The 12,787-nt window shown below is 46.2% G+C and overlaps 1 pseudogene; it reads right to left on the bottom strand.

Annotated features, from left to right (window-relative positions):
• Positions 1 to 1,981: 1,981 nt before the first annotated feature.
• Positions 1,982 to 4,094, bottom strand: LOC123141257 (receptor-like protein 2; annotated as a pseudogene).
• Positions 4,095 to 12,787: the final 8,693 nt, after the last annotated feature.

The following is a 12,787-nucleotide window of genomic DNA, read 5'->3' as shown; positions in this document are numbered from 1 at the left end:
CATTGACTGGCTGCAAAAAGATAGTGACACTAAATTAGAAAATGCCTTCCTCTGTTCCCAGTTTTTTTCCACAATGTTCAATCTGGTTTCCCCTCTCTGGCAGCCTTTCTGATGCGGGAAGGCAGGAACAACAAAAACACACATGGACTTTCAAACTGTAGTCTAAAACATTTTTGCCGTTAGTTTTGCGTGTCCTTGTTTTGCTGCTGGAATGGCTTGCAGTGCTTGTACTCCCTCCATCCGGAAATACTTGTCGGAGGAATGGATGTATCTAGACATATCTTAGTTCTAGATACATTCATTTTTATCCATTTCTTCGACAAGTATTTCCGGACGAAGGGAGTACATGCTACCTAGCTTCATAACACCATTTAAGGAGAGAGGGAGCATGGGCACTGGGCCACCGTCAAGTTGGCCCCATGGCCCGCCGGTTGCACAAGAGACAGTGGCACTAGCACAGAAAGCAGCAACCATGGCTATCAATTAGCTACAGGTGGCTATCCGGTCAACTAGGTATCTGAACTACCATTGGGGTTAGATGAACCGAGTGTAATCTTTCAAATTAGAAGATTTGTCTATCATTGTTCAGTATGAAAGATGATAGTACTTAGTCAATAGAACTGACCCGCCGACTGGGGCAATAGACTGTCTTCTCTTATAGCTTTGCCCAACTAGTCTATCAATTAGTTATGGACGGCATTATGATTTTGACTGTCTTTGCTATCTCTAAGCTTGTACCCCGCTGGCTATATAAGGCTGGACACTGCGTTCTAATCATTCGAGCAACTAAAAAACCTACCCGTTAGCACCACAAGGCTCATCTCTCTCCTATGACTGACTTAAATTCGTCTCCTTTACATGTTGACTCTATCTAACCTTTGTTCTGGTGCTCTTCACCCACCCCATTGTGTATCTTGGTATAGAATGATTGGTATTAGAGGGAGTACATGGTTCATAAGTTCATAATGCAACAAATTCAGCGTGCTGATAAAGGATTCGCAAGAAACAAGTTCGACCTTGCACGAGAAAAATGATGAGAATTGTATCACATTAAGGTTTTCTTTGAAACCATGACTGATACAGTGGAGGATAAAAGTGCTCTGATATAGCGGTCGGTGTGGTTACGACTTGCGGCGGCTGCGGAGTCGTCGCCGCATCTCGGTACCGTCGGACTCTATCGCAGTTGCTGTGGAGCACGTCCGTGCGAGATGTTGCAGTTGTCGATGATATTCGGCTCTCCCTGTGGCACGACCGTCTGTGTACGCATGCGTGACGAGGGAGAGATGGCATGGGAAGAAATAAATTTATTACACCGAGATGAGGTGGCAGTATAAGTCAAACAACAAAACTTGGCCAGCGTCCCACGCGGGTGAAACCATCATCAAACCAGCTTTGAAGTCTCTTACCGGGTGTTTTGGCCGGTATTGCAAAATTTGGGGATTAAGTAACTGTTTTTTGAGTTTCTTTTTGTGTGTGGGGGGGTGGGTGGGGGGAGGGTTGATGTAGAATCATGAGGGTATATACACTTCTTTACTTTTTTGTTAATGCAAAAGTTAGAGTTATTAATCTTGCACACTTTGTCAGTGGTTATTTTCAAGAGGTCCATTTCTTATATCAGCAGCCATCTAGGTGGTAGCTAGGCCCCCCTCTTTGTACTCTGATAGAATCCTGCATTTGATTTCTTGGTTCTAAAAAAATCCTGCATTTTGAGCACATAACTGATTTTTTACAGCGCTTAACAAGTCTGCTAGCTAGAGAAACAAACATCATGTACCTGTATTACTCAACAAGCAACAATATGCAAATTTAGAAGTGACTCAACGAACATATAAGTAAGCGACCCACTTGCAGGTGGATACAAAGATGTGAACAACCAAGGCATGTTTACCTTATCCATTACATACATCATACTAGACCATATTACAGTTGAAGTGTGCTTAGCAAAAATATCTGAATAATACTAACTGGTCATATAGCACCCCTATCCCAAAGAAAAGACCAAAGGCAACTGAAAGATGACTTTCATGCTGTATTCTTTTGCAGAGATGATGGGGACAATAGCGGCTTTAACTGAACTGCAATGATTAGTAAGCACAGAGACGGACAGCTTTGGCTTCCTGTCAAAACTAGAAGCCTGAAACGTGCTCAGCTGGCCTGTTGCTGGAATAGGTCCTTCTAGGTCGTTGTTAGAAATGTTGAATCGTGATAGGAAGTGAAGATTCTCCAATGCCACAGGGATTGCACCCGTGAGATGGTTATTAAACAAGTCGAGCCCCTGCAGGTTTGTGAGGTTGCAGATCGTGGGATCTCTCCATGGAAGTTGTTGAAACCCAAGTTTAGGTAAAGGAGTGCTTTCAGATGACCGATCTCTTGTGGGATTACACCTGTGAAATTATTACCAAGATTCAGCACTTTGGGCCAAGCACTGCCTATGCGGTATTGACGTCGTGATGGATTCGCTCCATAAATAAGTAGACCTAGATCAAGGAGGCTTGGTTCCGATTCCGAATACATGCCAACCTTATCTGATTTTAACAATGGCATCTGCATTAAGGTGATTCGGATTTCCCCAGTAGGACTGTTGTTAGATACATTCAAAGAAAAGAGTTGGTCTAGGGAGTTGATCCAGCTTGGCATTGGTCCGGTGAGTTGATTGCTGAATAAGCTTAGTATCTTCAGGTTTGTGAGCTTTGACAACCAATTAGGTATCGTTCCAGTCAACGAGCAGTGGTGCATGGAGAGATATTGAAGGTTCTGGAAGCCAACAATGGCTTCATCTTCTGGCATGGCCTCATTCATGAAGTTTTTGCCAATAAGCAGGGTGCTGATGTTCCTACAGCTCTTAAGAACATGCAAAGCTTTTGTAATGTTTGTGAAGGAGTTTCTAACAAGTGATAGGAAGGACAGGTGCTTCAGATTGCCTATTCTCAGTGAGATCTCACCATGGAAATGGTTGGCCGACAGCCGCAGTGCAGCCAAATTGCTGCATGAATAAATGCTTTCTGGAATTATGCCACTGAGACTATTCCTCATGAGATCTAAACTTATCAGATTCTGCAGGGCGGAGAAGTTTACTTTTCCTAGATCTCCACTGAACTTATTGATCTTCAGATCGATGGTTTTGAGATTTGTACAGTTGCCCAGAGATGATGGCAGCTCCCCAGACATGTTATTGCTACCCAAATGTAGCTCCTCCAGCCTCTTGAGGTGACCTATTGACTATGGGATGTTGCCACTGATCGGGTTCCCTCCTAGGTCAAGAATTGCTAGATTACTGAGTTTGACCATGTGTGCTCTGTCAAGTTCTCCTTGCAAACCATTGTTGGGAAAGGAGAGGTACTCCAGCGAGTTGTTTTTTTTTGCGGGGTTGCACGGAAGATTTCAACAGGGAGAATCCCACTTAGGTGGTTGTTGCCAGCCTTGAGCACTTTGAGCTTGGAGCAATTACCCAGTGTGTTCGGAATGTAGCCATTCAATTGGTTGTGACAGAGGTCAAGCAAAGCCAAAGATGGCGAGCCAATGCAAAGAGAAGACGATATGTGCCCAGTGAAGCTGTTATTGCTAGCGTTGATCACGATCAGATTTTTCATCACCTTCCATGTGGCTGATGGAAATTTTGAGCTGAACTGGTTGCTTGAGATGTTGAGTACCTGCAGAGGCCGCTCGGTGGTAAACAAATATGGCAGCTCGGGCAGCAGCCCGTTGAGACGGTTGAAGCTGACATCGAGGACAATGATGCTTCCGGAGGAGTGCATGAGCTCTGGCGGAAGGCCACCAGAGAAGGAGTTGTGCAAGAGGTTGACATGCAGCAAACTGGTGATGTCGGCAAGGGACGGCGAGATGCGCCCTTCAAGTCCTCTAGATGCCAGGGAGACCTCAGTGACGGCCCCATCTCCATTGCAAGTGATGCCTTCCCACTCGCAGCAGTCTGTCTCATGGTGCCACGATGCGGTGAGGGCGCCATCTCCCAATATCCCAGCGAGGAACTGGAGAAGTGCATGCTTCTCCTGCTCGGCGCATGAGGTGGCAGGCGAGACCAAGGAGAGCAGCAGGACCAGCTGCAGCACGGCCAGAAGAATGGTGAAGGCACGCATTTTCTGCACTTCTTGTTTTGCTGCTGCTTGAAGAATGCATGCAGTGCTGGTACTAGTTAAATCATGCAGCAGGGGGTTGTGCAGAGCACCATTCAGAAAATTCTGCATGTCAATAGCCACTAGCATGGAAATCATGCAGCCGGCTGCACAAAAGACAGCGACACTAGCATGGAAATCAATAGCCACGACCCAGTAGATTTGGTCAAATATTTCATAAGAATAGTCTTTATCCATTAATGGAAGATGATGCTACATGTAGTAAGCAAATAGCCGACTCTGTCTTCTCTTCTAGCTTCACCCAGTTACAAAAAAAAAGATTGGCTTAGTTATCTACAAAAACAAATCTTGAAACAAATGTATCCAACATTCTACCCTTGAAGGTTCATGGTTTTCAGTGCTTGCCACAGTTTGTAAATTGAACTTACATGATGTTCGAGATGTTTATCTACATTGAGCTTACATGATCCTGGACATGTTTATCTACATTGAACTTACATGATCTTCGAGATGTTTATCTACATTGAGCTTACATGATCCTGGACATGTTTATCTACATTGAACTTACATGATCTTGGAGAAACTTGTAAATTGAACTTACAGTTTGTAAAAAAGATTGGCTTAGATCTACATTTTTTTCTTCCAACAAACACATCTAACATTCTGCTACCCTGTAAGGTTCATCTCTTGAAGGTTAATAGTTTCCAGTGCTTGCCAGTTTGAAATTGATTGTACATGGTCTGAAGATGTTCTACTTTGGTTTGCGGTCTCACGACTAGTAGCACATCAGTGACATCATTCCTGTACTTTTACTTGGAAACCATTCCCAGCATGTGGTTCATTCAGTTCTTTCGATAGGAAGGACAGACCGTGCATTTACACGTGACATTGTCCATGCAACTAATCCATATTAATTGTCGCTGATTTAGTATAAAGTCCCTATAGTTTGTTGCAACGCCATATGCACGTTTCGAGGTTACATCCTCCTTTGTATTGGAGATCCTCGCAGTCCTCTGCCGCCACCTTCATGCCCACGCTTGTGGGTTGATCTTGGAGCAAATAATAACGAAATGAAAATCGATCAGAAGATCACCATACGTCTGCCCACGTCCGTGGGTCGATCCTGGAGCAAATAATAACAAAGAGAAAATTGATCAGAAGATCACCATACATCTGCTACGTGGTTAAGTTTACCACGATTTTATCATATGGAGGAGGTACAAGAACAATTACTCCTACATGGAAAAGAATTTGTTCGGAGGAGGAAACGTACCTAAGGATAGAACCACAAGGGCAAGGACCAAGAAGAACATGCAGCAGGTCCTCATAAATCATCATGGTCTTGTTAGAAATTTTGGCTAGTGATCACCCGGCTAATGGCTCCTGAACATCATCAGATGTTGGCGTGCGCTCACAAGGAATTTATGTAGGACGGTCATGCTTATCTTGTCTGCAAATACAGTATTTATTACTCCCTTCGTCCTCGTTTTAGTTTACCTGAACTAAAACCATGATACAGTATTTGCAAGGATGTAATAAGTTTAACTGAACTAACACGGATGTAGTAAGTAGTATTTTGGAACTGGAATAGCTTCAACACGACGTTCTCTGGATGAAATGTGGCGGATCTCATGTTACTTAGTGATGGAGGAATTTAATCTATCGATGACTAGCTAGTGTCGTGCATGCATCGGTCTAAAGATCATCGGCTTCGTAGAACTGCTCTTTTGGAACGGAGGGAGTATGTCATAAATGCAACATATATTGAAGATAAGTTGCACAAACTAAGAGCAATAAATGATTTTACATGGAAAGAGGAACATATCCTGGCAACAGTAATTCCTGTATTTTCTCTGTTTCTTTATCAGTAACCATGCACGTGCCAACCACGTCTCTATCAATATAAGTTATGCACATTTTTCAAACCATGTTCGTCATAGGATAGTTGCAACTAAATTCAACAAAAACCCTTTCCGGATACATTCCAGCTTCAGAAATGGCATTTCCAAAATGAACTATAAGAGAGCATAAAGATATACATGGTCATATCAACTTTACAACGGTCTTAGAAAAAGGAATTTCATATCATCAGCAGTCAAGCAAATCATTAATACTTCATCGTCTCGCATTTCGTCTTCTATGACTTCAACATCACCACTTGCACCAAAATGATATGGATAACCAGATGGTCATTTTTTAGTAGTACATTATACTGAATATACCCTAAATTAAAAGAAGCAAACTTGACTAAAATAGGTTGCTCAAGTCTGGACTACTCAATAGATAATATCACACTGGACATTTTTGCTAAACAGTGTTTACTCAGCTATGTCATCACATGATACACAAAATGATCATGGAATTAAACAAATAAATAGGAGTGCCTGAAAGAATTGATGGTTTTGAAAACATCAAAGATTCTTGCAGTCTAAGATATATTGACCACTGTTTCCCTATTAAAGCTCTGGAATCAGGAGATGTTATTCTTGTGAAATAGTGAGCTCGCCTGTTCGATTTGCAGTTTGGATCAGCATGTTGAACTCCGTATCCTATGTCGACCCAAAAAATGACAAACTAGCTTAAAGGGGGAAATCACAGCAAAAATGTTTGTAGTTGCCAATGCTGAAATCAGAATAAACAATGTTTCAGGTGGTCAACTTTGAAATGAAATGTTAGTCCTGGACCATGAAACGGCCTGATCTTCATTGAGACCTAGTCCAGGACTCCCAGGTCACAATAATGAAGATCAGGCAAGATCGTACCTGAATGCATATCTATACTTAAGGAAAAGAGCATACAGCTACAGATCTAGTAACTTACATAAGTTACCCCATCCATTACAATGTTTGCCTAGCTAACTTCCTATTCTTCACAAAATCATGTGCACATGACATGTGTCAGTGCCTCCAGCTCTACACGCATTAGCCAGGCATCTGACGAGAAGAACCCAACAGGCAGCGACCCAGTCGCTGCCCAACGGCCCACCAAGGAGAGGAAGCCCAACCCACTCGTCACTGGCCCACAGTGGACGAAGTGAGCCCAACAACCTCCTCGTACTTATTCCACCCCGACCGAAGAGGAGAGGATTCAGTGGATCAACGAACCCGGCAGCGGCACGAATCCTAGTTCATCTCCATCTCCTGTTTCTCCCCAAATTCGTGTATCCTTGCTTGTAATCGCCACAGTAATACAGATCAATACATCCCTACCCTTACATCTGGTATAAGAGCCATACCACCACCTTCCTACCACCCCGATCTGGCGCAATTCATGGAGACCAGACGTCTTCGCCACGCTCGTTCGCTTCTGGAGGCCATGGATCCGTCGATCCAAGCCTTCCTCGACCGCTGGGAGTCGCTCATCGCCGCCAACACCAAGGCCCAGCAGGTGACTGCAGCCAAAATTGACGACCTCCTCACCTGGAAGCCGGATCTGGAGCGTCGCGTCATCGATCTCAGCGAGGCCGTGACGGCGCTGCAACTCGCGGCGTTGACTTCTACACCACCAAGCGAGGACGCACTCCAGGATCCACCACCGCCAGCGACGCTCGGCACCGATCCCGATGCCGGGGCAGGCGCGGCTCGCGTTCCTCACGGGTCCAATGACCACGGCGGGTTCAACATCTCATGGGGGCCGTCGGGGGCGCCGTTCCAGACGCCCCCACCGCTCCCGGCAAACGGTCAGTGTGGCCCTCCCCCTCTCCCAATGTGTTCTCTCCCTTCGCGCACGCCAGCCAGCTCCTCACCGGGCTTGGGCAGGCGCATCCGTCCATTTCCTTTCCGCAGTTCTCGGGAGAGAACCCCAACTTGTGGAAAACGCTCTGTGAGCAGTATTTCACCATGTTTGGGATCGCATAGTCGTTCTGGGTACCCATGGCTGCTTTGAATTTTTCTGGTCCGGCGTCAATTTGGCTTCAGTCGATCCAAAAACGCCTCTCTGATTTTGACTGGAACTCTTTCACTGCAACCTATGTACGCGATTCGGCCGTGGTCGGCACCAGATGCTGATCCGACAGTTTTACACTGTCCGGCAAACTACTTCTATCGCTGATTACATTGAGAAGTTTGAATTGATCATAAATCACTTGAGCTCCTATTCTGACACTATACATCCGTTTTATTTCCTCACTCGATTTGTGGAGGGGCTGAGGAAGGACATCCAGGCGGTGGTCCTGGTTCAGCGGCCACCGGACCTGGACACGGCTTGCGCCCTCGCCTTACTGCAAGAGGAAGTGGCTGATGGCGCGTTCGGCGCATTACCTCGGCCGCCAGAGTCGACCCCAAGGCCAAGCATGTCGCTACCACTTCCTCCACCTCCACCATGCCCCACTCCTCCGTCAGGGGCCACTGATCGTCGGGGGACAGAGGCGGCACGCGCAGACACATCCAAGGTGAAGGCGTTGCGCGATTACCGTCGAGCCCGCGGCCTCTGCTTCAAATGCGGAGAGCGCTTGGGGCACGACCACATCTTCCCGACTACAGTCGAGCTTCACGTCGTCGAGGAAATGCTGGAGCTCTTCGGCGTCAACGACAACCAAGAGGTCAAGCGCTCCAAATGTGAATTCGGCCAGCAACAACTGTCTTGGTCACGTCATCAGCGGCGACGGGGCAGCCACGGAGCCTAGCAAAATTCGCGCGGTGCAAGCTTGGAACACACCCAAGGATGCCAAGGAAGTGCGCCAATTCCTCGGCCTTGCAGGGTACTATCGCCGTTTCGTCCGCAGGTTTGGAGTGATAGCCAGGCCTCTATTCAACCTACTCAAGAAAGGTGTGCCGTTCGTCTGGATGGATAACACGGCACAGGCGTTTGAGCTGCTCAAGCAACAACTGATCACAGCCCCCGTACTTGCACTCCCTGATTTCAGCAAGACCTTCACAGTGGAAACAGATGCCTGCGACAAAGGAATTGGCGCAGTTTTGCAACAGGATGGCCACCCCATCGCCTTCATGAGCAAGAGCCTGAGTCCTAGGTACCAAGGGATGTCCACTTACGAGAAGGAATACCTCGCGATCGTCATCGCCGTTGACCAATGGCGGCCTTACCTTCAACACAGCGAGTTTATCATCCACACGGACCAGAAAAGCCTGATACATTTGGAGGAGCAAAGGCTTTCAACGCCTTGGCAGCAGAGTGCTTTCACGAAACTACTGGGCCTGCGATACACCATCCGTTACAAAAAGGGCACGGAGAACACAGCCACCGACGCCCTATCCAGAGCCCGGTCGCAAGATCTTCTGTTCAACGTCACTTCTTGCCAGCCCTCGTGGCTCGAGGATGTCATCGCCAGCTATAACTGCAATCCACAGGCGCAGAAATTGCTGGAGCAGTTCACAGTGAAAGAAGATCCCAAGGGGCGTTTCTCGTGACAGAATGAAATTCTACGATTCCGTGGGCGCATTTGGCTAGGTGGATCGACCGAGCTCCAACAACGCATTATGGCAGCTTTTCATGACAGCTCGATTGGCGGCCATTCAGGGTTCCCAGCAACCTTCTGGCGCGTCCATGGCCTCTTTGCATGGCCAAAATTGAAGACGCATGTCCTACAATATGTCCGCTGCTGCCCAACTTGTCAGCAGGCTAAACCAGATAGAGCAGCATCGTCGGGGTTGCTTCAGCCGCTGCCTTAACAAGATTTTGAAGTAGTTCAAAATAGAACAGTCAAAGAAAGAGTTCTTGCCTGTGTTACAAGGTGTGAAATTGAGTAAGACTCAAATCCCGACCACGGCAGAAGATAGAAAAAGAATGAAAGTCATTCCCTATGCCTCGGCCATAGGTTCTATAAAGTATGCCATGCTGTGTACCAGATCTATTGTATACCCTACACTGATTTTGGCAAGGGAGTACAATAGTGATCTAGGAGTAGATCACTGGACAGCGGTCAAAACTATCCTTAGTGGAATAAGGATATGTTTCTCGATTATGGAAGTGACAAAAGGTTCGTCGTAAAGGATTACGTCGATGCAAGTTTTGACACTAAATCTAGATGACTCTAAGTCTCGGTCTAGATACATATTGAAAGTGGGAGCAATTAGCTAGAGTAGCTCTGTGCAGAGCATTGTAGACATAGAAATTTGCAAAATACTTATGGATCTGAATGTGACAGACCCGTTGACTAAAATTATCTCACAATCAAAACATGATCACACCTTAGTACTCTTTGGGTGTTAATCACATAGCAATGTGAACTAGATTATTGACTCTAGTAAACCCTTTGAGTGTTGGTCGCATAGAGATGTGAACTATGGGTGTTAATCACATGGTGATGTGAATTATTAATGTTAAATCACATGGCGATGTGAACTAGATTATTGACTCTAGTGCAAGTGGGAGACTGAAGGAAATATGCCCTAGAGGCAATAATAAAGTATTATTTATTTCCTTGTATCATGATAAATGTTTATTATTCATGCTAGAATTGTATTAACCGGAAACATAATACATGTGTGAATATATAGACAAACAGAGTGTCACTAGTATGCCTCTACCTGACTAGCTCGTTAATCAAAGATGGTTATGTTTCCTAGCCATAGACATAAGTTGTCATTTGATTAACGATATCACCTCATTAGGAGAATGACGTGATTGACTTGACCCATTCCGTTAGCTTAGCACTCGATCGTTTAGTATGTTGCTATTGCTTTCTTCATGACTTATACATGTTCCTATGACTATGAGATTATGCAACTCCCGTTTACCGGAGGAACACTTTGTGTGCTACCAAACGTCACAACATAAATGGGTGATTATAAAGGTGCTCTACAGGTGTCTCCAAAGGTACTTGTTGGGTTGGCGTATTTCGAGATTAGGATTTGTCACTCCAATTGTCGGAGAGGTATCTCTGGGCCCACTCAGTAATGCACATCACTATAAGCCTTGCAAGCATTGTGACTAATAAGTTAGTTGCGGGATGATGTGTTACGGAATGAGTAAAGAGACTTGCCGGTAACGAGATTGAACTAGGTATCGAGATACCGACGATCAAATCTCGGGCAAGTAACATACCGGTGACAAAGGGAACAACGTATGTTGTTATGCGGTCTGACCGATAAAGATCTTCGTACAATATGTGGGAGCCAATATGGGCCTCCAGGTCCCGCTATTGGTTATTGACCGGAGACGTGTCTCGGTCATGTCTACATAGTTCTCGAACCCGTAGGGTCCTCACGCTTAACGTTACGATGACAGTTTTATTGAGTTTTGATGTACCGAAGGAGTTCGGAGTCCCGGATGAGATCGGGGATATGACGAGGAGTCTCGAAATGGTCGAGACGTAAAAATCGATATATTGGACGACTATATTCGGACTTCGGAAAGGTTCCGAGTGATTCGGGTATTTTTCGGAGTACCGGAGAGTTACGGGAATTCGTATTGGGCCTTAATGGGCCATACGGGAAAGGAGAGAAAGGCCTAAAAAGGTGGCCCCACCCCTCCCCATGGTCTGGTCCGAATTGGACTAGGGAAGGGGGGCGCACCCTTCCTTCTTTCTCCTTCCCCCTTCCCTTCTCCTACTCCCACAAGGAAAGGAGGAGTCCTACTCCCGGTGGGAGTAGGACTCCCCCTATGGCGCGCCTCTCCCCTTGGCCGGCTGCCTCCCCCTTGCTCCTTTATATACGGGGGCAGGGGGGCACCCCAGAGACACAACAATTGATCCTTGAGATCTCTTAGCCGTGTGCGGTGCCCCCCTCCACCATATTACACCTCGATAATACCGTTGCGGAGCTTAGGCGAAGCCCTGCGTCGGTGGAACATCATTATCGTCACCACGCCGTCGTGCTGACGAAACTCTCCCTCAACACTCGGCTGGATCGGAGTTCGAGGGACGTCATCGAGCTGAACGTGTGTAGAACTCGGAGGTGTCGTGCGTTCGGTACTTGATCGGTCGGATCGTGAAGACGTACGACTACATCAACCGCGTTATGATAACGCTTCCGCTGTCGGTCTACGAGGGTACGTGGACAACACTCTCCCCTCTCGTTGCTATGCATCACCATGATCTTGCGTGTGCGTAGGAATTTTTTTGAAATTACTACGTTCCCCAACAGTGGCATCCGAGCCTGGTTTTATGCGTTGATGCTATGCACGAGTAGAACACAAGTGAGTTGTGGGCGATATAAGTCATACTGCTTACCAGCATGTCATACTTTGGTTCAACGGTATTGTGAGATGAAGCGGCCCGGACCGACATTACGCGTACGCTTACGCGAGACTGGTTTCACCGTTCGGAGCACTCGTTGCTTAAAGGTGACTGGCGGGTGTCTGTCTCTCTCACTTTAGTTGAACCGAGTGTGGCTACGCCCGGTCCTTGCGAAGGTTAAAATAGCACCAACTTGACAAACTATCGTTGTGGTTTTGATGCGTAGGTAAGAACGGTTCTTGCTAAGCCCATAGCAGCCACGTAAAACTTGCAACAACAAAGTAGAGGACGTCTAACTTGTTTTTGCCGGGCATGTTGTGATGTGATATGGTCAAGACATGATGCTATATTTTATTGTATGAGATGATCATGTTTTGTAACCGAGTTATCGGCAACTGGCAGGTGCCATATGGTTGTCGCTTTATTGTATGAGATGCAATCGCCATGTAATAGTTTTACTTTATCACTAAGCGGTAGCGATAGTTGTAAAAGCAATAAGTTGGCGAGACGACAACGATCTACGATGGAGATCAAGGTGTCGCGCCGGTGACGATGGTGATCA

Source organism: Triticum aestivum, chromosome 6D (genome assembly GCF_018294505.1).
Source record: "Triticum aestivum cultivar Chinese Spring chromosome 6D, IWGSC CS RefSeq v2.1, whole genome shotgun sequence".
In the NCBI taxonomy this organism is placed as follows: Eukaryota; Viridiplantae; Streptophyta; class Magnoliopsida; order Poales; family Poaceae; genus Triticum; species Triticum aestivum.
Note: the sequence above shows the minus strand (reverse complement) of the source record. Positions and strands in the feature narration are given on the sequence as shown.